This window comes from Homalodisca vitripennis, chromosome 2, assembly GCF_021130785.1.
Source record: "Homalodisca vitripennis isolate AUS2020 chromosome 2, UT_GWSS_2.1, whole genome shotgun sequence".
Classification (NCBI taxonomy): Eukaryota; Metazoa; Arthropoda; class Insecta; order Hemiptera; family Cicadellidae; genus Homalodisca; species Homalodisca vitripennis.
In genome coordinates, this window is record NC_060208.1 from 26,417,014 (window position 1) to 26,439,456 (window position 22,443).

The 22,443-nt window shown below is 34.8% G+C and overlaps 1 protein-coding gene across 1 annotated transcript in view; it reads left to right on the forward strand.

Annotated features, from left to right (window-relative positions):
- LOC124353715 overlaps positions 1 to 22,443 on the forward strand; it is a 251,610-nt gene that overhangs the window by 99,168 nt on the left and 129,999 nt on the right. The window contains exon 2 of the mRNA XM_046803685.1: positions 5,061 to 5,084. The gene's annotated coding sequence lies outside the window, so the exon portion shown is untranslated. The remainder of the gene's footprint in view (positions 1 to 5,060; positions 5,085 to 22,443) is intronic.

A 22,443-nucleotide genomic window follows, 5' to 3' on the forward strand; every position in this document is an offset into this window, starting at 1 on the left:
TTTGGTTTTAATAACGTAACGCGAGTCTACATGCACAATTTAAGGTCAATCGAGTAATAAAAATAGGTTTAATGTGAGGAATGTTTTTATACGTCATGATGGTATAGACACAGAGTTTACAAACAAATAATAGGGTTTGAAAAATTTCTTTTAACTATGCATCTTTTACGAATTGGTACAGCTTCAGGGTTCTATTTGAAATTAAAGCAAGTATATTCCAAAGTATCCATTACATAGTGACTTCAAGATACTGGAAATGGTCATATATACCATTATCTGGCCGCAAGATCTTTAAAGCCTTAGATCTGTGTGATCTCTCCATATCTGATTAGAAAGATCTCGCATGACTATTTTAGGTACGTTGATATTATACGAGGACACTATTTGTGGAAGAGATTTTCTTACCAGGGATCTACATTATTAGAAGTAACAGACTTTTACTTACTGTGAAAATTATATGTCATTATGACTATTGGCTCTCGTGTTTTGCATCTCTCAAAAAGGAAGCGATGACGGCGAGAAGGAGACCACTCTGTCCCTATCTACTAATTGTTTGTATGCTATAAGTAGGCATACATAAATAGGTACTATAAATATAAAAAGTAGACAAACACACACATCCGCTCACATCTTGAGGGATGTTTTCCTGTTTTCACCAGAATTTCTGGAAGCGGCGCTGAAGGCTCCACCGAACCCCATCCTGATGGCCAGGGAATTTTCGATCGGAGCTATAACGACCTTAGATCACATGCCTGATCGTCCAACGTCATTTAACGTCGGAAAATTTGGACGATCTAGGTCGTGATTTGAGGTCGGGAAACTACTGATCCTTTTTGACAAAAAGCGAAAAACATCCCTCGAAATAGTACCCAAATGCGAGCTGAGATCCCGTGAGCGCTCGTAAACGTAACATTTATCTATGGTACTACTAGTAACATATTTATGATAACCTAATCTAAACCTACTAATATCACGTAATAACAAGTAGTAGATAGGGACGTAATAGCCTCCTTCTTGCCGACATCGCTTCCTTTTGGGAGGCAGAAAACAAGCCTGTTCTATCTAAAAATGTAGTTTTTGGGTTCATGACTAGGAAAACTCTTCGAAAGTAGTGACCTCTAGCAGTACAAAAATACTCTGTTTTATACTAATGGTAGACGACGTAGGATAGTGAGTGCTTGTAGTTGGAAGTCCGTTATCTAAACAGCGATAAGACATTTTACTGGGAAGGTTTCGCTGATAACGCCTTAAAACTGATTCTTAGTAGTAGTCAACAATGTAGAATAGCGCATAAAAATATTTTTAATTAGATAACCTTATATAAATAGGGTATTTTGGTATCATCCGAAAGCCACTCGTTACGAGTAACCCTTTGCGAGCGCTCATGTGATCTGATCTCGAATTTTGGTACTAGGCTATCTCGACAAATGTTTTCCTTTCTTAGCCAGAAGTTCGGGGATCCAAGCCCGCATTAATAGCTAGGGGCATTTTGATCGCTACTCTCCCGACCTCATATCATGTTCGGAAACGTGATTGAACGTCGCAAAAGTTGGACGATCTGGGACGTGATCTGAGGTCAGGAAAGTATCGATCGGAAATGCCTCTGGCCATAACCGCGGGCTCCTGTGGCACCTTCTGCTATCTAGTGTACCTTGTTACCAGTTAACTCTTATTTTTTAAGATCACAAAATTAAAAATATTATCATGTGGTATATCTGTAATATTGTTAAAACAAGATACAATTAAAAATTACTAACAGATTTTTCGAATGATGATTATTTAAAAAACACAAATGTTGAATAAGAAAACTGTAGTGATGATATAAAAACTTAGAACACGCTCTTTGAATTTCGCATTACGCTGAACAGAGGAATCCATGAATATTCTGGACATTCTATACTTGTATTTTAATCTCAAAAAACCCGCTAGGTAAAGTCCCTACTAACCTCAATGTTATTATATAGTAACAGTTGATATTGTTTAGCACTCAGCTTTTAAAAACGAATTATCTCCCTTGTCTACCATCCGATTGTCGTAAACTTGGTATCCATCAATTTTTAATAAAATTTCTTAAAACTAAAATAAAATAACTAACTATAAAATAAATAATTAAAATGTAATAACTGTACATGTGTCTTTTTCAGATATTTCGCTTAAGGTTTTATAAATGTCGTTTTGAAAAAACGGCCAGATATTTTTTCTTTAATCAGGAGTTATGCACGTTTAAATCAGGAGTATGATTAAACATTTTTCTATAATTTGTGCATTATTGCCTCAAACTTATTCCATTAAAATTCAACATTTTTTTAAAGTCAAATTTGTTACGAAACATGTCATTCCCTTAAATCATAATTCGTGTAGCTTTTATTAAAAAAACAATATCCTTGTCTTCAATCCTTTGTTCTTGAACCGTTAAAAATTGCTCAAGATGATTTTGCTGTTTTTAAGACCGTTACAAGGAAGGTATCTGAAGAACTGTTGTTTTATTATGACATTAATGAAACATTAAACGTTTGTGCTAAATCAAGCCAGTTAACTACGGTACATTTATTGAAGTGAAATAAAGCCCAATCTTGTGTAAAACGTTACTTTGAAGATTTAAAATGTACTTGAACACAAATGACACTAGACACTTATACATTCCATACAGCATTTATTACAACAAGTATAAATTTGTATTTTATTAAAGATGGGAGCCAACCTCATGGGAAGCCACAGACAATTGTAACATTTTGACAGGTGGGCGGAGGGATCAGATTGTATCTTTGCCCGGTAACAACAACATTTCCCAACACTTCTACCAGTCCGTTGCCCAGCTGCTTTACTTTTCCATTGTCTTTTCCAGCAACACGCAAATGAAATCTTAATTGTAATTTAAGTACCTTTGCAGACATTACTTTCCATCCATTAATAACAGACACATAAGGCTTCACATTTCTTCTTCACCAGGACCGTACAGTGTTGCCCAGACTTTGAAAAGGCATCATCAAATCTGTCTTTTTCAAAATAGTTAAGGTATATACAGTACCGTTTATAGTATTGCTTTATTTGTAGTAACTCGAAAGGGTTTATTTCTGGTCGGTTTGTACCTTCCAGTTAAACTTGCAATGGGTGCAGTTCAATCCCATGTTTACTTACATCTGGGCAACCCCATGGTTGTCCAGGAGTGGTACACTATCAACCGCAAATGTATTGACAATGTAGTAAAACAGTTGATCAGTAGGGCTAGATTATTGCGGAGGAGTACTGTTGGAATAGGTAGGATATGACTTTCTTAATGTTAAAGGTTTTACAAGCTTAAGCATGAGGTAGTACCGTCCACCGCATGCTTTGGTTGGAAGACACTGGAATAGAGCAAAACTCTCCTTCTTCCAAGGTATAATATTCCTCATCATGGCGGATGTAACATGTGATCTGACAGGAAGAGATGAGTCCTACTCATCCTGAATATCCTGTTGCTCATGAAGTAAAGCAAAGGTTCTTTTAGGACTATTCTCAATGAGAGGTTTCCTTAACTTCTTGTCCTAAGTGAGCAGAACAGTACCTGTGTATTATTTAGATACGGTCAAAGTTTTAAGTGCATATCCCCTTTTTAAAATGCTACGCATGTAGTTTAGGTGAAAAGTATTGGCCTTATGAGACATGTTGAAGTGTATAATGTTGTAATATGTAAAAATTAGTAACTAGCCCATATGCGATACCATGGATTGTAATGCTCTGTAGGCCTACTCCATATAAGATATGAATCAAGAGATTAGTCGATTCTTTTTGTCCAATATGGATTTTTCCATATTATTTAATACGTGGGAATTCAGAAAACTGATGAACCTTTCATTTGTTGTCAGGGATTGTAAATGTAAGCATGATCATATTTATATTTTGATAGTTGAAGTGTTGTAAAAGGATGCCAAGTTCTTTTCATTTCACTTGATTTCGTACAAAAAATTTATGGAAGTTTCAATGATGAAAGTGTCTTCCAAAACTTTGGCTGGGCATTGCATTTATGAAAATTGTAACTATACACATAACAGAAATTTACCACCACTAAGATTTACCATCAAAACATAAATTTTCACTTCAAAGCCTTGTCTTAGTGAAATTCCAGACATCTCTATCGAATTCTTGGAATGGCAGTATCCGATACCATCATGCAACTTCGGGGATTTTCTGATTCAGCGGAACAAAACTGGTAATTGGCTTACATAAGTGAGAGCGCCACTGCCGGAGTGAAAAACAAGGCGGTAAGTACAGAACCTTGAGTTCACCTGTGATGTGGATGGAGATTAGCCTCACTTTCCCTAAGCGGACACGCTGAGGTGAATGTGAGAGGAAGTGTGTGAGTGTGAAGGCCAACACAGACTACAGCGAGACACCCTTGTGCTGTTCAAGTCATGCAGTTGGTGCAAGCAAGGCTGAGGTTGTACGTGATTGAAATCCTCAGGGATAATCTTGCTACATCAGGAATTACAGCTGAACATCATCTAGAAAGAGGGTCAGGGAACAAAGTAATGTTCTATCGTGACATTCGAATCCTTCCTCTATGTTCCACAGGAATCCCAACGATTCCCAGGGTGACCGGAAGTGCTCTCCGGTTACCACGTGTCCAGTGGGCGGATCCGGTAACCGCAGTACCACGGTTTCAGCTCCCCCCCCCCCCCCCCCCGATAAAACCCAAGGCCTATCATCCATTTAATTGTAATGATCTGTCACACGATTCCTTTTCTTAAAACTCTTTGTGAAGTTTTCTCCTTCCTTGCATTTCTATCTACCTCTTGATCATCAGGTACCTATCATCATTTTATTGTAATGGTCTGTCACACCATTCCTTTTCTTAAAACTGTTTGTGAAGTTCTCTCCTTCCTTGCATTTCTATCTACCTCTTGATCATCTGGTACCTATCATCCATTTTATTGTAATGGTCTGTCACACCATTCCTTTTCTTAAAACACTTTGTGAAGTTCTATCCTCTCTTGAATTTCCTCCTACCTCTTGATCAAGAGGTACAATTTATATATTATATTGGAAGTACATAATGATTAATGATGTCCCTTCTGTTACAGGTGCACGAATCTAGCAATTATAAGGTAAGAACCATCCATTGTCATTATCAATAATTAGTCTTTTGTATTCTACATTTAGTTAGGTCCGATAATCAAAATATTTTAAACCGTGAATCAAAATGATACTTTACGTAGACATTTTGATTTCGCTTTGTTCGTATTGAGATAATAATTACGGAACAATGTAGAACTGTCTTGAAAATTTTAAATATGTAAAAACCAACATGTTCTGCCATAAAAAATCATGAGCTTACTTGGTATATTTTCTTGGCTTTTGTATCATGTTTTATGATGGAATTTGAAAACGTTCACACGCGAGAACGCAAGTAACTATGAGAGCCAAGTACGATGTAGAAATTGGGTTTCGAAATGTTCGTCTTTTTTACCTATTGGGAAGAACAAATATCTAGTCCATACGTCGATTTTCATTGGAAATCCCCTAATATAGGTTACAGTGGACTACACGGCATAGTTACGCAAGAATATGTGGGCTGGTCGGCATAACCAGTCAGGCTACTTAACTTGGCCCAGTCTCGTTGTTGGCGAAATATATCCCCGGAGTATGTAGAAAATGCATTAGAACGAGCGTCATAAAAAGTGTAAAATAGAGTACCGGTATCATGGAGTTACAATAAACTAAATGATAAACGCAACTGTGATCCCATATTTTAACAAGACGTATGAGCTGTCTGACATATCAAGGTAGTATAACAGCTGAGTAGTTGGTGATTCATCCATCTTGAATTTCATCAATAAAATTGTCTTTAATAGAACACCACTATTACTATTCCTTTCTTTGCAATGTCAAGAAATGTATATTTTCAAATTGTAAATCTACTGCTACAAGTGATCTTTTTACATTAAAATATATATAACTAAATGATTAGGTCTAGTAATAATTTCTAAAATGTACCATCTTGCCTTGTATTTATCGGTTGAAAGAGTCTAATGCAATGAGCTTGCACTAGTAAGAAGGAATGACCAATTTATGAAGAATAACCTCGAGATAAACTCACACAAATAATACTATCTATGTTTCAAAATACTGCGTGAAGGTACTTTATTTCTGTTAGTGATTTAAATTTAGCAAGGAATCAGTATAGACAGTATTTATGCAAACCTTTCCAAAGTTTCCTATAATTTATATCCTCTTTATACCCAGGAACCTACTACGGAGAGACTTTTTAGACATTGAAATTTAAAAGAAAAAGAGTATTCAGATCTTCTCAAATCTGCAGATTTAGAGGATCGTGCCAGAGAGCTAAGGCTGTTGATATTATAGTGGCTCTAAAAATTCTTATACTGGTAAAGATAGTTTCAGAGAAAGGTGAGAGGTACATTATCAAACTTAACAAAATTAGAAGCAGGAATACGGGATGACTTTAACAACATAGGACTGTAATCTAAGCACGCTTGCTACCTTGGTTGTTGTTGTTGTAATCGCTTATCTGAAAAGATTTAACTTGCCCAGAGGTTCAAAGCTCGCTTGACTCTTCAGCAACTTCAGTGGATGTGTTTCTTTCTCACAACCTTTAGACTGGTTATAAGTGGTTTGCACTTTAATGTCCAGACCAAAAATGTGTATGAGTATACATATAATATCTAGATTTTGCATGTCCGATTGAGAAACATGTCGCGCATTTTATACAACGTGTTATACTCTTGCCGCAATATTGGAATTTAACTTTGACTCCGTGGCTATGCATTAGCACAAAGATGTTATTGACTGAATTTTCTGACATATTCAATACAACTCTAAGGTAACGCCAGCTCTGCTGTCGATAAAGTCTAGTACATGTTTTGGTAAGTTAGAAATTCATTTATTTGCTCTCATAAACATGGTCCAATTTAAATATGCTGTGCAAACGCACCGTTATAAAAATCTAGATCCAAGCCAGTTATTTCCACTGGATCTGATAGGTAAAAAAATACCACTTCACCTAGATTACATTATATATTGTGGCCTAAGTATATCTGATGAAGAAACGATGCAGAGTTCATTTTGAGCTTGAGATTATTTTAGATCTCTTCAGACGATCATGACTCCAGATTCCACTTCTGTGACAGCGTCAGATTCCAGACACTGCAATAAGAGGAAGGTGAATTTAAGCTAAAGCCGACATTCACATTGAATCATCCCTTCCCTCCATAGCAACCAATTAGCGCATACCAGTTATTTGAAGCAGAAAATAAATAAAACATTTTGTTGTAACACTCTCCAGATATTTGCTGTACGCGTACTAGTCAAAATCACGTACTAATCACGATCCTATCAAAGTAAGGGACTATCCCTTTCGCAAAAGCTACGCCATTGCTGGATGATATGCTGGCAAGTATTTATTGGTGAAAAGTGAAACCATCGCCTCCCAATGTGGGGCAGGCTAGGCCCGCGGAGGTGTGGCTGCAGCATCTCATCTTGCACAGGGTCTCAGCAGGCCAGCACGTGAAAGTGAAATGTGCACTCGGGACTCATGCATCATTGGAAATTAGAAAATTTATTGAATATTCAAATTAGGATCAGTGAAAGATTTGGCTCCGAGTGGAAGGGGACGCGTGCTGACTGAAAATTAGCGCTGAATTCTGGACTGGCTGAGAAGATGAAACCAGGCGTAGTTTTTTGGTTTAACATTGTTACGCTAATAACTCCTAAAACAGAAGTGTAATAACTTTTAACAGAAAGGTGTTATTGTATCATCGTATCTTGGGACAATTGTTAGAGTATCTTGGCACCAGGTTCGCCGGCAGGCCTTCTCTCTTCTTTCTTGACAAACAAGGGATGGACGCTAATCTCACGAGGCTGCAAAGAAGTTCTTTAACGGTACGTTGACTACCTATCAGAATGAACGGACGAATGAGGGCTTACTTAACAGATTTACTTTCTAAGTCGTTATATTATATTATTGTTTATAGTGTTGTATACCTTATCTTCTATATTTTGTTATTATTATTAGATTCGATTACCTTATATAGTCTATTAATGTTATTTATTACCACGAGTTTACTGGTTGCTTTATGTTAATGTACGTTAGCGTTGTTTCATTGTTACGGTTATGTTTGCTATTATTGTTAATACTGTTATTGTTATATAAATGATTTTCCTAGTGTTAACACTATTTATTGAACCACTGTTTCAGTACTAAGTTTGCTTATTGATTTGGCTTATAGCTACACATGTTGGTTGGCGTGTTTGCAACATGTTATTGTATTGTTCCTTATTTATACTTTTGTATTTTTTCTATAATATATATTGTTATCTTAATATCCTTATGTGTAAAATGATATATTGCCGTTAATAAATAAATAAATTAAAGAAAATAAATAAATTAAAGTACTTTCACTACTCTAAAGAAATAAAATGTATATCACGTCATAATGATACATGTATAAACATAACTACATTATTTGAGCCTTGTAAATGAATAAGAAATTCAAAAATTGGTATAGAATCACTTAAACCAATCACGAGTCATTATAAAAGCTTTGATATTGTGAAAACTGACTTGGTGAGCAACTTATGGCCGGATAAAACGAAACTGTAGTAGACTTTACATAGTAATAATACACAAAACCTAGAACATAATCCAAAACTACATACAATTTCTTGCCATTGTTGAAAATATTCTTTTATTTGAGAATTCAAAGGTAACAAAGCATGCTAGTGTAGATGTCTTAGCCGGGGAAGTAAATTCCTTCTTATATTTATCGTTCTCTATACAACAAGAAATATTTAATGGACAGCTGGCCAATTTGATCATAGCCCCATAAGAACAATGCAACAATTCAAACACTATTAGGATCTTATTTTTAATTGTAAGATCATGGGCGTTGTCTCATTCTACAGATGCATCCAGATACTTTCTTCAATATTTATTTGGTATTAAAAAAAAAAAACTAAAAAATTCTTGTATTTTCTCATTTGAATACTCAAAAAGTATACAATTTGTAAGAAAAACAAACCGTATTCAAGATAAACATCTTTAACCCTAGAACACTACCGTGTTTTGATATACCTTTGTTACTACCGATACGTAAATTTTACGTGCCATGTTTATTTTTGTTTTTTAGCTTATGTAAAGGTTTATTTTCATGCCTGTGTATTGTGATTGTGTATATTCTTGCCTATGTGCTTACTTAAGGTGATGATGCGTGTGTTTAAGCGTGTGTGCGTGTGTGTAATGCGTGCATGTGTGATACATGGTGTTTTCCTAACCTTATCTTCATATCTACAATGCCATAGAAACTCATCCTTTCCAAAAAGCCTACAAATTGTCTACTAACTCCAAGGCTTTTATTTACCAAAAAACAACCTAAAATAGGTTTAGTTACTTAGTTTACTATACACACTTATACGTAAAATATACGTATTTCATTTATCAAGCATTACTACCGCTCCGTAAAATTGACGCAAGGCTTAAATAAAAAATCAATATTAAGATAAGAAAAAGAACTACACACACCCTTAGACTTCGGAGCACGAACGACCATTTATCAGTAGAAGCACTGCCCAAAGCTTAAACCGGAAGGTTGGGGGGGAGAGTAGGTGTGACTATAAACATGACGCATATACGTAAAATTTACGCACGGTAGTGTTCTAAGGTTAATGCTGTTTTTAACAATGAGTGGATAATACCTTTACCATAATGAGGTGTATTCATTAACTTAGCATGTATCAATTTCGATACCAGCACCATCATCCTAACTGTGTCTGTTCTCAGTATTGTCACACCATATGTGGCCTAGAGAAGAGCATTGTTATCATGGGGAAAATTCAAGGTCGTTTCTCTAAAGCTCTTTGCATAGCTTTACATATGGACTAAGAGAACTGTACCATATCTTCAGTCATATGAAGGAGAATGCCTTCTCCTGACATGAAGATCACAAGTTAGTGCAAACGTTTTAAACTTCCATCATCCTCAGTTTCTGCATATTAAAGCATTCACATCAATTTTCAAAACTACTACTGGATTAAAAGTTTTCGGGATAGATCTGATTTTAATTCAATCGACACTGTCTGGGAGGTAAAAAGGACATGCCTAAATGAATGGAATGGAAATCATTGAACTAGATGCTAGATTGACCCAAATAGCAACGCTAGAACTGTAAGTTTATTGCGACAATTACAATAAAACATTCAGAGAGAATTGTTCACATTTCAGAGACCTATTTAGGATTCCATTTTCGACTTTCAAAGCGTCACGTACGCCCTTGATTAAAACCGAGCAATAAAATACGAGTTTTAACTTCTAACTAATCTTATTCATTACTCGTATTCGGTTTCTAATAGTCGGGTCAATAAAGTAGCACATTAGACTGCGGTCATTCTGGACTGTTGCTGCATATTCCGGAGATATCTTCGGATTTGTCTCATTCTTTAGTGACTCCACTCTTTACAGCTCTCATTATGTGGACAGTAACATCATGGAATGAGGAAGTAAACCTGTTCTTGGCCCATCAATGTGAATGAGAGCCGCTGTATGACCTTGAAACTGACTGAACATGTCCCTGATTCTTTTTATTGAGCCGGTAGGGTTTTGAAATTTGGAAGAACACCTGCCAGTAATGTTTAGTGGGCCATTTTGTGATGGTACAGTAAATGTTGTGTAAGGAAAGCGTTTTACACAAATAATAATAATAATAAAAAACACATGTCCTTACAAATTTGTTTTTCACATTAATCACTGTGTGTGTTTTCTGTTTAATATTTTATAAGCCATGAATCAAGTTAACGTATTATATCTTTGCATCGTTATTTGTAATAATAAAAACCACAATTACGAGTATTAAGGCTGGAAAAAATATTATTATCTTAGAATTGGATGACAATTAAGTCAAAGTAAATTATTTTATATACCCTCTTAATCTATCTACTAGATCTGCATTGCATTTTAATTTATTATACTATCAAACACATGTCCTTACAAATTTGTTTTTCACATTAATCACTGTGTGTGTTTTCTGTTTAATATTTTACAAGCCATGAATCAAGTTAACGTATTATATCTTTGCATCGTTATTTGTTATAATAAAAACCACAATTACGAGTATTAAGGCTGGAAAAAATATTATTATCTTAGAATTGGATGACAATTAAGTCAAAGTAAATTATTTTATATACAACTCTTAATCTATCTACTAGATCTGCATTGAATTTTAATTTATTATACTATCAAACATTTCTTCTTGTAATTCCAACCCTAAAGTGGGAGTAATAATTACCACAAAAGTATCAAGTATGTACCAAACCTTTGGAAAAACATTTTACAGTATTTACACTCCTTTTAGTCTAACCATAAGCCTATTAAATTATATTTTCCTTGTTTGTGGACAATATTTGGATTTCAAATTCTTGCCCTATTCATTTCATTTAAGTATTTTAAACTGACTAAAAACATTACTAAATAAAATCATCGGTAAATGGTTAGTGCAAGTCGTGGTATAGTTTGCTAAAAAGAGTTCTTTTACACATTGTACAATACATTTATTTTTATATTGTGTAATTAAAAATGAAATAGCAGTTTATATAAAATTCCAGTACTTAAAGTCAGGATGATTGAAAAGTAAACGAAGTAGGAGCAATTAAAGAAAGCTAAACTAGTAAATTCTGAGTAACAGAATCTTGTTGCATTATCAATAAGTTATGGCTAAGAAGATTTGGAATTGGCACTTTATTTGAAAGCCTCTTGTGTTGTCCTTATGAAAAAGGACGAGAAGAAAATGGAAGAGAGATTAGGATATCCCCTAGGAAAATCCTTGATGATCCTGAGATCTTGGAAGAACTTTAAGAAGTAAGCTAAGCAGAGGCTTGATTTAACAGTCGAGTTTTGGTAAAGAATAAAACTAGCTGATTTTCCACAAAGTATTTGATATCCTACCAAAAACATATTGCGTTTAATTTTTGTCCTTGAGGTAACTAGGTGAGTGACCTTGCCAGTTAAAGGTCTAGTGACTGTGACAGGTCATTGAGACTATTTACCTGACAGTTCCTCTGCGTGGGGTTAATGACGCGGCAATAATGATCTCATTAATTGCCACAGCCTCATTAAAGTATCAAACTTTCACGGCGGCTGTCCAATTAAGTTTTTGCAACAGTATTTATTCCAAAGTAAGTATCCGTATTTCACGAAAATTGCATCACAGACTTTCCAATAAGATGGAAAATGCAAACAACGTGGATAATGTAATTTCTGTAATTTATTAAATCATAGTAAGGAAAACATTTTGCATTACTATATTTATTTGACCGTATAAACATTGTTACCAACCGTTTTTTAATCAAACGTGACAATGTACCAGCGTTTGGATATTTTAAAGTACATTAATATCAAATCGAACATTTGATACCACGTTGTATCTACATCGTAAGAGAATAACAAATGTAGATTTCAATGATTGCTTCACTAGAAATCGCTCACTGCTGAGAAGCTCATGAATTTCTTCCGATTTTGAGTTCGACCGTCACGATGACGGTGGTGAGAATGCTGATTCGGGTGGAAAGTAAAGTGAGCGAAGTAAATGAGCAGAGAGTGATTGAGCGGTGCTGAGGCTGTTGCACGTAATATATAGCGAGGGCGTGAGAGAAAGTGACGTGTTGGGGGAGATTGGTGGCAGGTGATGCAGCACTGGGTGCTGATAAGGGGTCTTCAGCGAGAGGTCTTCTTCAAACGAGCGAGTACGCCGGTTATTGCGTGATAACCCAGTCAAGCAACGTCGAGCGTGGCTACTCCTTGGATGTGTGACCCCTGAGTAAACACACCTAACCCACCTGCAAGGCCATTGGTGGGGTTGAGAAGTCACTTTAATATGCCGTTAGTCCCCATCCTATGTGCTACAGAGGGCTTCTTCGTACAACGTTGCCAACCATTAACTATCATGGTTTCTTTATAAGTGTTTATAGAATTTTCTTTATTCGTTATTTTACTCTTTCCCTCAAGATAAGGTTTGTTTATACAGAAGAATCATTTCATAAATTACTAGACAACACTTTTTATACATCTTACTTCGTAGTAAATGTCATAATTAACATCGGAGTTTTATTAACACAACCATTAATTCCTTGAAATACTTCGCTCTCCAGCGAGAGTCACTTTCTATCAACAGATATTAAACCGAATCTGTCCATTATGTTTACCCAAAAGTGACCAAACTAGTTTGCTATTTAAAAAAAAAAATAAAATTTAACTATATAAACTGTTCTAGTAAGGTTATAATTGATGCTATGAACAAAACTTTTGCTGGATAAAAATTAAGTAGAATGGTTATCTAACGATAGTATTTGTATTACTGATACAACAGAGCACCAAATTCGAATATGTTTTTATGAAAAAAAAAATAAAATCTACATATTTTGTATTCTAATTAAGAAGTAAATTCTTTTAAATAAAATTTCTGAATCAAAAGTGAAATTATTTCGAGAGTATTCTGTATGTTAAAACCCTTATAATGAAATATAAATGTATACTTTGTCAATTAAGTTAAGGGCACAGTAAGTTAATCAATGATTATTTAAGCAACTAAAAATACAATTTTATTGATTTTTGTCAAAAGTTTCGTATATATCTCAAAAATGTAAATGTACCAAACCGCTATTTAATTAGTAGTTTATGCCAGGAAAAGATTGCTTCCTTGGTAAGTAGATGTTCTGTTTATCAAGTGAATCCAAATCCACTCCACGACAACTAACAGGCTTGAATACATTGAATAAAACAGTAGAGATATCGTCGGGCACTATTCATTTGATGCCCAAGTATAATAAGAAATGCCAAAGTAGATTACAGAAAAACGAAATAGCATATGCTAATATGGATGTACTACTAGGAATTGTCTAATTAAATTGCTAGGTATAGATCTGTCTCAAAACTGTACACACGTTTATTAAAAACTAAAAGGGTTTTCTGGTAAAAACAGAACACCTGTTAATTGTATATATTTTTAAATGTACGGTTATAAGTTGTCTTAAAGTGTTACACTATATCTCTTCATATATAAACTACGTACTGAAATTGCTACAAGATTAGTCATTAGAAATAAAAATGCAAGTCTACCAACATCTAAAATTGATTACTTAATGAAGAAGCATACTGTAGTTAGTAAAAACAGTCCATCAAATCTAATTTCTTTAGAAAAAGCCAAATGACCACGAACAGTTCCTGCTGTTCAAGCAATTTAATGTGGCTTATGCAGAAAACAGCAAAATCACAAGGACTAATGTTGAGTCTAGTGAAAGTAAAAAGTCTAAATGAACGGCAGCCGAGCGCCAGGAATGGAAGAACGACTTTATGTGGGGGCTGAAGATTGCTGATGGAGCTTTCGAAATGCCGCAGAGACCTTTTTCTTGCGCGAATGTGGTCTTCATTTATGCTGATTTCTATTTAGATTTAGCTGTCGTTATTAGAACTGGGATTTAAAGGAAGCACTGGGAATTAATCAAGGTCTTAAATGCAAGACTAGGAGAGAGAAACTGGTTCATGCAAAGTTTTTTGTAGAGACGTTAGTTATAACCATGCCTTATAGACGTTTTACAGTCAGTCTTATTAAATGAAATGTTTCACAAAAGTAGAACGTTCACATTTATATCTGGTTATTAGACAGCACATGTTTATGGTAATATTCTTGCATTTGTTTGTATATATAAAGATGTTAAATTATGTAAGTTAGAATGTAACTGTACGAATTTAATTAAATAAATTTTCTAAAAATTAAACTACTAAATCAAAATTATTACAAAAATTCCGCGTACAAGCAAGAAAAATTAACGGATAGTCGATGATAATTTAATATTTATTTAAAAAATAAGCTATTTCAGAGGAATTTTAATTTATGTGTTACGTGAAAGGAATAGGCCATTCCGCGAACTGAGTCAATGCATTATTTCGTTCCACTTATTCGGCTTTATTATTTTCTGTGCATAACCCTCGATGACAGTGGATATAATGTTTGACAAACTTTAGTCAAACTGACCAACATAACAATAGAAGTAGAGTAATAAATCATTCATTAATATGAATTGAATTTATTATTAGCAATTAATTTAAATATCCAAAACAATATGGGGAAATGTTGTTTGAAACCATCAATAATGGAGAGCGAAGATATTCACAATGCTTGAACGTTGTATAATTTAGTATAGTCAAGGATTTCTTTAATTATACTAATTTATTCTTTTCATGTGGGCCCGCCAAAGTGGCAACTCAGATAATATTGCAAAATCTAACAGGTCTTTTTCTAAGTTAATAAGTGACCTTGTAGTAAGATAACTTGTTATTAAATAGGAATTTTAAGTAACTATAACGGAAAATACCTTTAAGTATACTATCATTAATTTATACTTAAAAATTAATTATTTGACTTCTGACTCCACCAATGTGCGGCAATTACAAATTAACGACTTCAAGACCCTCTCAAATTAATAATAACTGATTGTCATCATTTGGGGTTGCCATCGAGGGACTGGAAAATTCAACTTCATCAAAATTATATCTGATGAAGATCACTTTGTAGAATAGTGTGCCTTAGGTCATCAAACTGGAACACCTCAGCTATGCAATGAAGATTGAAACGAAAAATTGCCGAAGAATTCTTATGATATTTACAACGTTTTATGCAATGTGGATGATAACTCAGATGATAACATGTATACAGTGAAAGTTTACGCTCATATTCCAAAGAGTAAGAAAATTTTAATCGCCATTTCTCTTTCTTAACCAAGTAATTATCCAGAAACAAACTTGTAAATAACAAATCTTCCGCTTTTCTGATCTCTTACTTAAATTGTCGTAAATAAACAGACTTACTTATTGCTTATTAGTAAGTAATGAAGAGGTTTTTGTGTGGAAAATCCTACAAAACGAAAAGAAGTATCTCAAAGAACATTTGATAACAGTTTTTGGATTTTATATGGGTACTCAAATATGCGCAGGATGTGTAGTAGTAATTTAATATATTTTTCTCTGAGTATTGTTATACGCGCAGCTATCAAGTGAACTAGTGCATGTCAGTTCTTACAAAAATAGCACACACAACTTTTCATCATGTTACTTTTACAACTAACTGTTGGCATTTCCTTCATTTATTTCTTCACCACTGTCGTCATCCTCGCTATCTCTCCGGCCCGCAATAGTTACAGTTCAGCGCCATGATGCAACGCGACTATTCGCCAACACCTAGAAGAGCGTAACCGTGCGCATGCGCAGTGAGCGGGTAGAACAAGCAGTGGCCCAGCGGTGATCCCTGCGGCACTCCAGACATTGGGCAACCCTTAATTACCACTGTTAATCAACCGATTGTAACTTCTTTCCACGGCTCTCTTCCCCCGATATCAACACGAGATAGGGCTGGGAAGCGATGGCCCCTTATTGTTACGTGCTGCCAACTCATTGTTTTGAGCCCGAGAGTTATTATTTCTTGCGCAATTCACGTGGTGTCCGCTTTCTCCGATTTGAATGCCATGCTGGTAGTGTCTGTTTCCAATTGGTTTTCACGTCCTCAGTGAAAATGAGTAGGTACACTATTTACTTCCTTGCTACCGAAGTAGAGCACGATTCATTCTGTTATTAATAAATATTGTCGTTCCGGTGATTTTACAAAACTGTTGTAAAAAAAAATTATTTCTGCATTGTTTAACTATGAATGTCAAAACGTACAAAAGCTATTAACGCCCATTCTAAATCTACATATAATTTCATATGACCTTTAGTCATACACGGATCGATTTATATCTTACAATATTTTAAATTCCACAATTGACTTATGCAAAGTCTTATACAGAGTAATTAAGGTGTTATTATATTCGTCATTGGAAGAAACCGTGGTTAAACCAAATTTTTCACAAAACAATTTAAAAATAAGGTTTTATAAATATTTTATCATAACTGATTTGTAAAGTTCTAATCTCGAAATTGGTTAAATAAACGATAGTTTTTATATCCGAATACATTTTTGTAACCTTACAACATTAATACTCTACACATTAATTTTCATTAGAACAATTTTGCTATAAAATCCCAATATGAAAAACTTGGAGATTTCGACCTTTAGAGTATCGAATTCACTCCCCAATCAGGTTTAGCAGAACACACAATTCCAAGTAGGCTGTATTGTTAAGTGCATGCTCTCAAAAGCTAAAACGACGTCTGAAGTAAAGAAAATGAGGTTTAAGATATTTTGTTTATGTCAAATTTTCGGTTTTACTGAATTTTATGCTATGTATATGAAAAAGGATTGGACTTACAATGTCTATCTCATGTATGTCTGATGTCTGACAATGTATGTCTCAAAGACTCTTCGACTGATGTAAGTGACCATTACTTTTTGTAAACCACAGCAGATCATTACATAATTTAACATGCTTTCGTTCCATTGATACTTAAATAGCATTCTGTTGAAGCAAAGGACCTACTTATCCAACATCCTTGTAAAGCACACCTTACATCCCTGTTAACAGCAAGAAGGCTGTTGTGTAAGTCTCGTCCAGTACTTCCATCTGTCAACCAGCCAGAGGCTAATGGGTCTGTGACAACTACTGTAGCCTGGTTATACTGTTATGCTGGTTACAGTTCTGAGTTGCTGGTTACATAACCCAGACTATTCACCCGGTAACCATGTAACCGGCCAGTTACACTCCTACTCTATAGGTAGCTCACAATACCTGTTACGGATCACCGGCTATACACCTTGCTACTGCATAGAGCGAAAGGTGTTGACTAAATGTTAGAGCTTTCTCATGTTTCAACATAAGCTAGATTAGTACTTCCGGGTTGGAGTTGACAATTAAATATTGTAATTGTTCTAAAACCATTTTAATCCGTTGCTAAATAATTTTAAGTGAATTATCATAATATATTAAAATAAAAATTATTCTGGTTCCGAGATCAGAGTGAATTTTCAAAGCTTATCATGGCATATCTGCCCTCAAGCTGTGTTGGTTACAAATTTCATAAACAGCAGCGTATCTAAAAGAATCAATTCTTTACTTTTACAACAGATTTAATTATTTAGATTCTTAGATATCCTATTATGTTCGTAATTCACCCAGCGTGTGGCCCAAATTCTCTAATACATTTTTAAATTTCAACTTAAACTTACATTGTGGGTAGACCCACACTCGTAGCAAGTGTGTATTTTTCTCTATTTAATATGTAATACATTTTACAAATTAAAAGTAACATAAAACATTGAAAATGTAGAAAATTAAATGTTTTAAACTTTTCTTCCTCTAATTTGGTTTCGTTGGTCAAAAAACTCATCTATAATTATTTAATGTTGAAGATTGCATCGAAATATAAAGAAAATACGGCCTGTAAGGTAGAAAATAGATTCACCTCCAATAACGCATATAGGCTACTATATTGAAATATCATTTTTCAAAATTTGTTCTAGAAGCTACAATTGGTGCATATTTTACTCTCTTTTGGGTTACTATGATGGGGCTAACGGTATTACTCAATTTACGTATGTAAATTTTGCGCATAACCTACACATAATAAAGTCTTTGGAGCTTTTTAGGAAAAATGTGTTACTATGATGGGGTTTACGGTGTTACTCAATTTGTCTGTGTAAATTTTACGCATAACCTACACATAATAAAGTCTTTGGTGCTTTTTAGGAAAAATGTGTTACTATGAAGGGGTTTACGGTGTTACTCAATTTGTCTGTGTAAATTGTACGCATAACCTACACATAATAGTCTTTGGTGCTTTTTAGGAACATTTAACGAAAGCCGTCTTTTGTGCGGTATTTATATTTTCAAACATTTGAAAAAAATATTCTTTTGGAGTTATTTTTAAAATCCTTTTTGATCTAGAAATTATCATCATTCTATATTTAAACATTACTTTCAAGGATTTGAAATGCTCTATTCGCAGGTCGTTACTTTCTTTCTACTACAAAGAATAAATTTAATGTTTCCTGTAAAAACTGTCAGAATGATAATTCCAACACCTACCCAACTATTGTTTCACAACTACGAGTTGTGGACATCCGTGTAGGATCCTGGCCCACAACTGGAATATCATTCACAAGCCTACGTTTCTTGTCCTTCGTCCATCTGGTGTTGCAGTAAACTAACACAAATATCCTTGGCCGCCAGAGCCATCGACATGGCGAAGAGTCTCTGTTAGGGATTTCTCAATTAAATGAAATCTTTTACAGGCAATCCCTGAAATTTTTTCCCAGAATTTTTCCATGTTACGTAGTAATAGTGAATATCGTGGATTTCCAAGAATTGTCAAGGTTATTTGAGATATTCTTGTGTAACACAAAATCGTAAGTAACACATAGGCGAGGAAGATAGGTTTGTTATTCACCCTCAGAAATCACCGCTTGAAACTTTAAGACTCGTCAAAGTGGACCCTTAATTTACCAGCAGTCAATTTTGGGTTTGGAACATATTTTTTAGCTCTTTATATTCATTACTCCTAAACATAACTTCACTGAATACTAGAAAAGAAGGAAAAACGTTTTTAAATCATTCCACGTGAATTACAGCTATTTAAAATTGGGAATTCTTTCTGTTCGTTATTTTTGTATGTATTATTCTCACCTAACGAAGAGGATAGATTCCAATCCTCGAAAAGTTGTTACATCTTTTGTAACCATAACAATGGCAAACGTGCGAAATCCTGTTATCCTTTCAACACTGTCTTGTTTTGAAAAGGTAAACGTTTAATCTGTATCGTTCATCTAATAGAAACACCTGTGAGCTTACGGAAGAATTTCGTTTTGAAAGCGAACGAACCCAGTGTGTAACAGAATGCCTAACATGGGTGTTGCCACTCCTCTCGGAGACTGCGCTCGTGCTCTCGCAGCGCTAGCGTCACGACGGCGACCTAACGGTTACCTCAAGCCCTTGTTCGCCGCGATGTCTTCGTGTCTCGCACCTCGTGTCTCGTGTCTCGTGCGCTGTCGTCATCATTATAAACACACAGCCACAGTACAGTCCGGCCGTGGAATAGCTCTTTGATAATGGCGGTGGGGAATCGTTTACTGTCTCTTTGCATACAACGCGTCAACTCCTTTCAGACATGACTAGGGGTCACGTGTGCCTACGTGTGTCCCACAAACCACCGCGATAGTAGGCCTTTCCTCTTCAATGTCAGGGGGGTCCAAATTATTGAATTTGACTGCATTGGTTATAAAACACAAACAAATTTAGAACTTACGGTTGTACAATGATTTGCTTAGATTATCATTCTTTTTTAAAATTCTAAAGGCTAACTTCACTTGAGATTTAAAATGTATATTTCTAGAGATTTTTAAAAAAATTCCTCTATACTGTGTTCAATACTCCAAACATAGTATTTGCGAGACATAATCTTTTTTTAAGAATCTCTCTGTATATTTGTCCAAATCTTGTTAGTCAGCAATATTTTCAAAGTTTTCAAATACGTACTAAAAAGCCTATATGTGGATAGATTTGAGAAGTTCTCACTAGTATGAGCGAAGAAGAAGCTCGTGTAATGGGTTCGAACGTGGATGGAATACGGAACGTTTGGTCGCAGGGAAGACAACTTATGAATTCTTACAATCAGTGGTGTAGTGGAGCGAGAATGCGTGGGAACTATGTTTCCACAATTTTTAAACAGTTTTCGGCAGATAGAGAAACGAGTTTTGCTGAATATTAATTTGGATAAAATTATTGTTAACGTAAACTTCCTGAAGACTCAATGTTATTTATTGAAATTAGATACATTTATTCAGCCCAAACATAGTATTTGCGAGACATAATCTTTTTTTAAGAATCTCTCTGTATATTTGTCCAAATGTTGTTAGTCAGCAATATTTTCAACGTTTTCAAATACGTACTAAAAAAGCCTATATGTGGATAGATTTGAGAAGTCCCCACTAGTATGAGCGAAGAAGAAGCCCGTGTAATGGGTTCGAACGTGGATGGAGTACGGAACGTTTGGACGCACGGAAGACAACTTATGAATTCTTACAATCAGTGGTATAGTGGAGCGAGAATGCGTGGGAACTATGTTCCCACAATTTTTTAACCGTTGTCAGCAGATAGAGAAACGGGTTTTGCTGAATATTAATTTGGATAAAATTATTGTTAACGTAAACTTCCTGAAGACTCAATGTTATTTATTGAAATTAGATACATTTATTCAGTCCAAACATAGTATTTGCGAGACATAATCTTTTTTTAAGCCTATATGTGGATAGATTTGAGAAGTTACAATCAGTGGTATAGTGGAGCGAGAATGCGTGGGAACTATGTTTCCACAATTTTTAACCGTTGTCAGGAGATAGAGAAACGGGTTTCGCTGAATATTAATTTGGATAAAATTATTGTTAACGTAAACTTCCTGAAGACTCAATGTTATTTATTGAAATTAGATACATTTATTCAGTCCAAACATAGTATTTGCGAGACATAATCTTTTTTTAAGCCTATATGTGGATAGATTTGAGAAGTTCCCACTAGTATGAGCGAAGAAGAAGCCCGTGTAATGGGTTCGAACGTGGATGGAGTACGGAACGTTTGGACGCAGGGAAGACAACTTATGAATTCTTACAATCAGTGGTGTAGTGGAGCGAGAATGCGTGGGAACTATGTTCCCACAATTTTTAACCGTTGTCAGCAGATAGAGAAACGGGTTTTGCTGAATATTAATTTGGATAAAATTATTGTTAACGTAAACTTCCTGAAGACTCAGTGTTATTTATTGAAATTAGATGCATTTAATTTTATGATAGTAGCTTTTGCAGGTATTTTAGGAAATCATATAGATTCACATTTCCCTATAATTTGTCAAATGCACGTAGCGTTCTCACAGTTATAAATTTGCCACTAAATCACTGCCTACAATGAATACATGCTATGGAATTAATCGTACAATCATCATATCATATAACTGGGATGTTGAGAAGAGAATATTATACAAGATATTAAAGGAGTATGGGAACTCAAAAAACAATAAAGCCAGAAAATATAAAAGTTAGATTGTGCTGAAATTAGATACAAATGAAAGTGAAAACGTCAAAAACTGGTCAATCTTCCGTACATCAAGGAATTTTTGATAAGTAGGTGGAATATTAAAAAGACTAACTGTACTGAGACCGGCTAAAACGTTTAAGAATAAAATTATTGTCTTGAGACAACCGCGAACAAAATTGCAAATATTTTTTACCCATTCTGTATTGATGAAAAATCTTTTTTTATCTACACGAGTTGATAAACATATTACACACTTGGAATTTCACGACCATGGCGAAATACAGTTATAAAACCACACATGTTATCAAAGGTAATGTGGAAGAGAGGACTTTTAAGTCCTAACTTGACCTCTACAAATAAAGAAATTTTTCATTTAATTTGATTTCATACGGTAGAATTTTACAAAACAAAAGTAGTTGTCAAAATTACATACCTTATGTTAGTTAG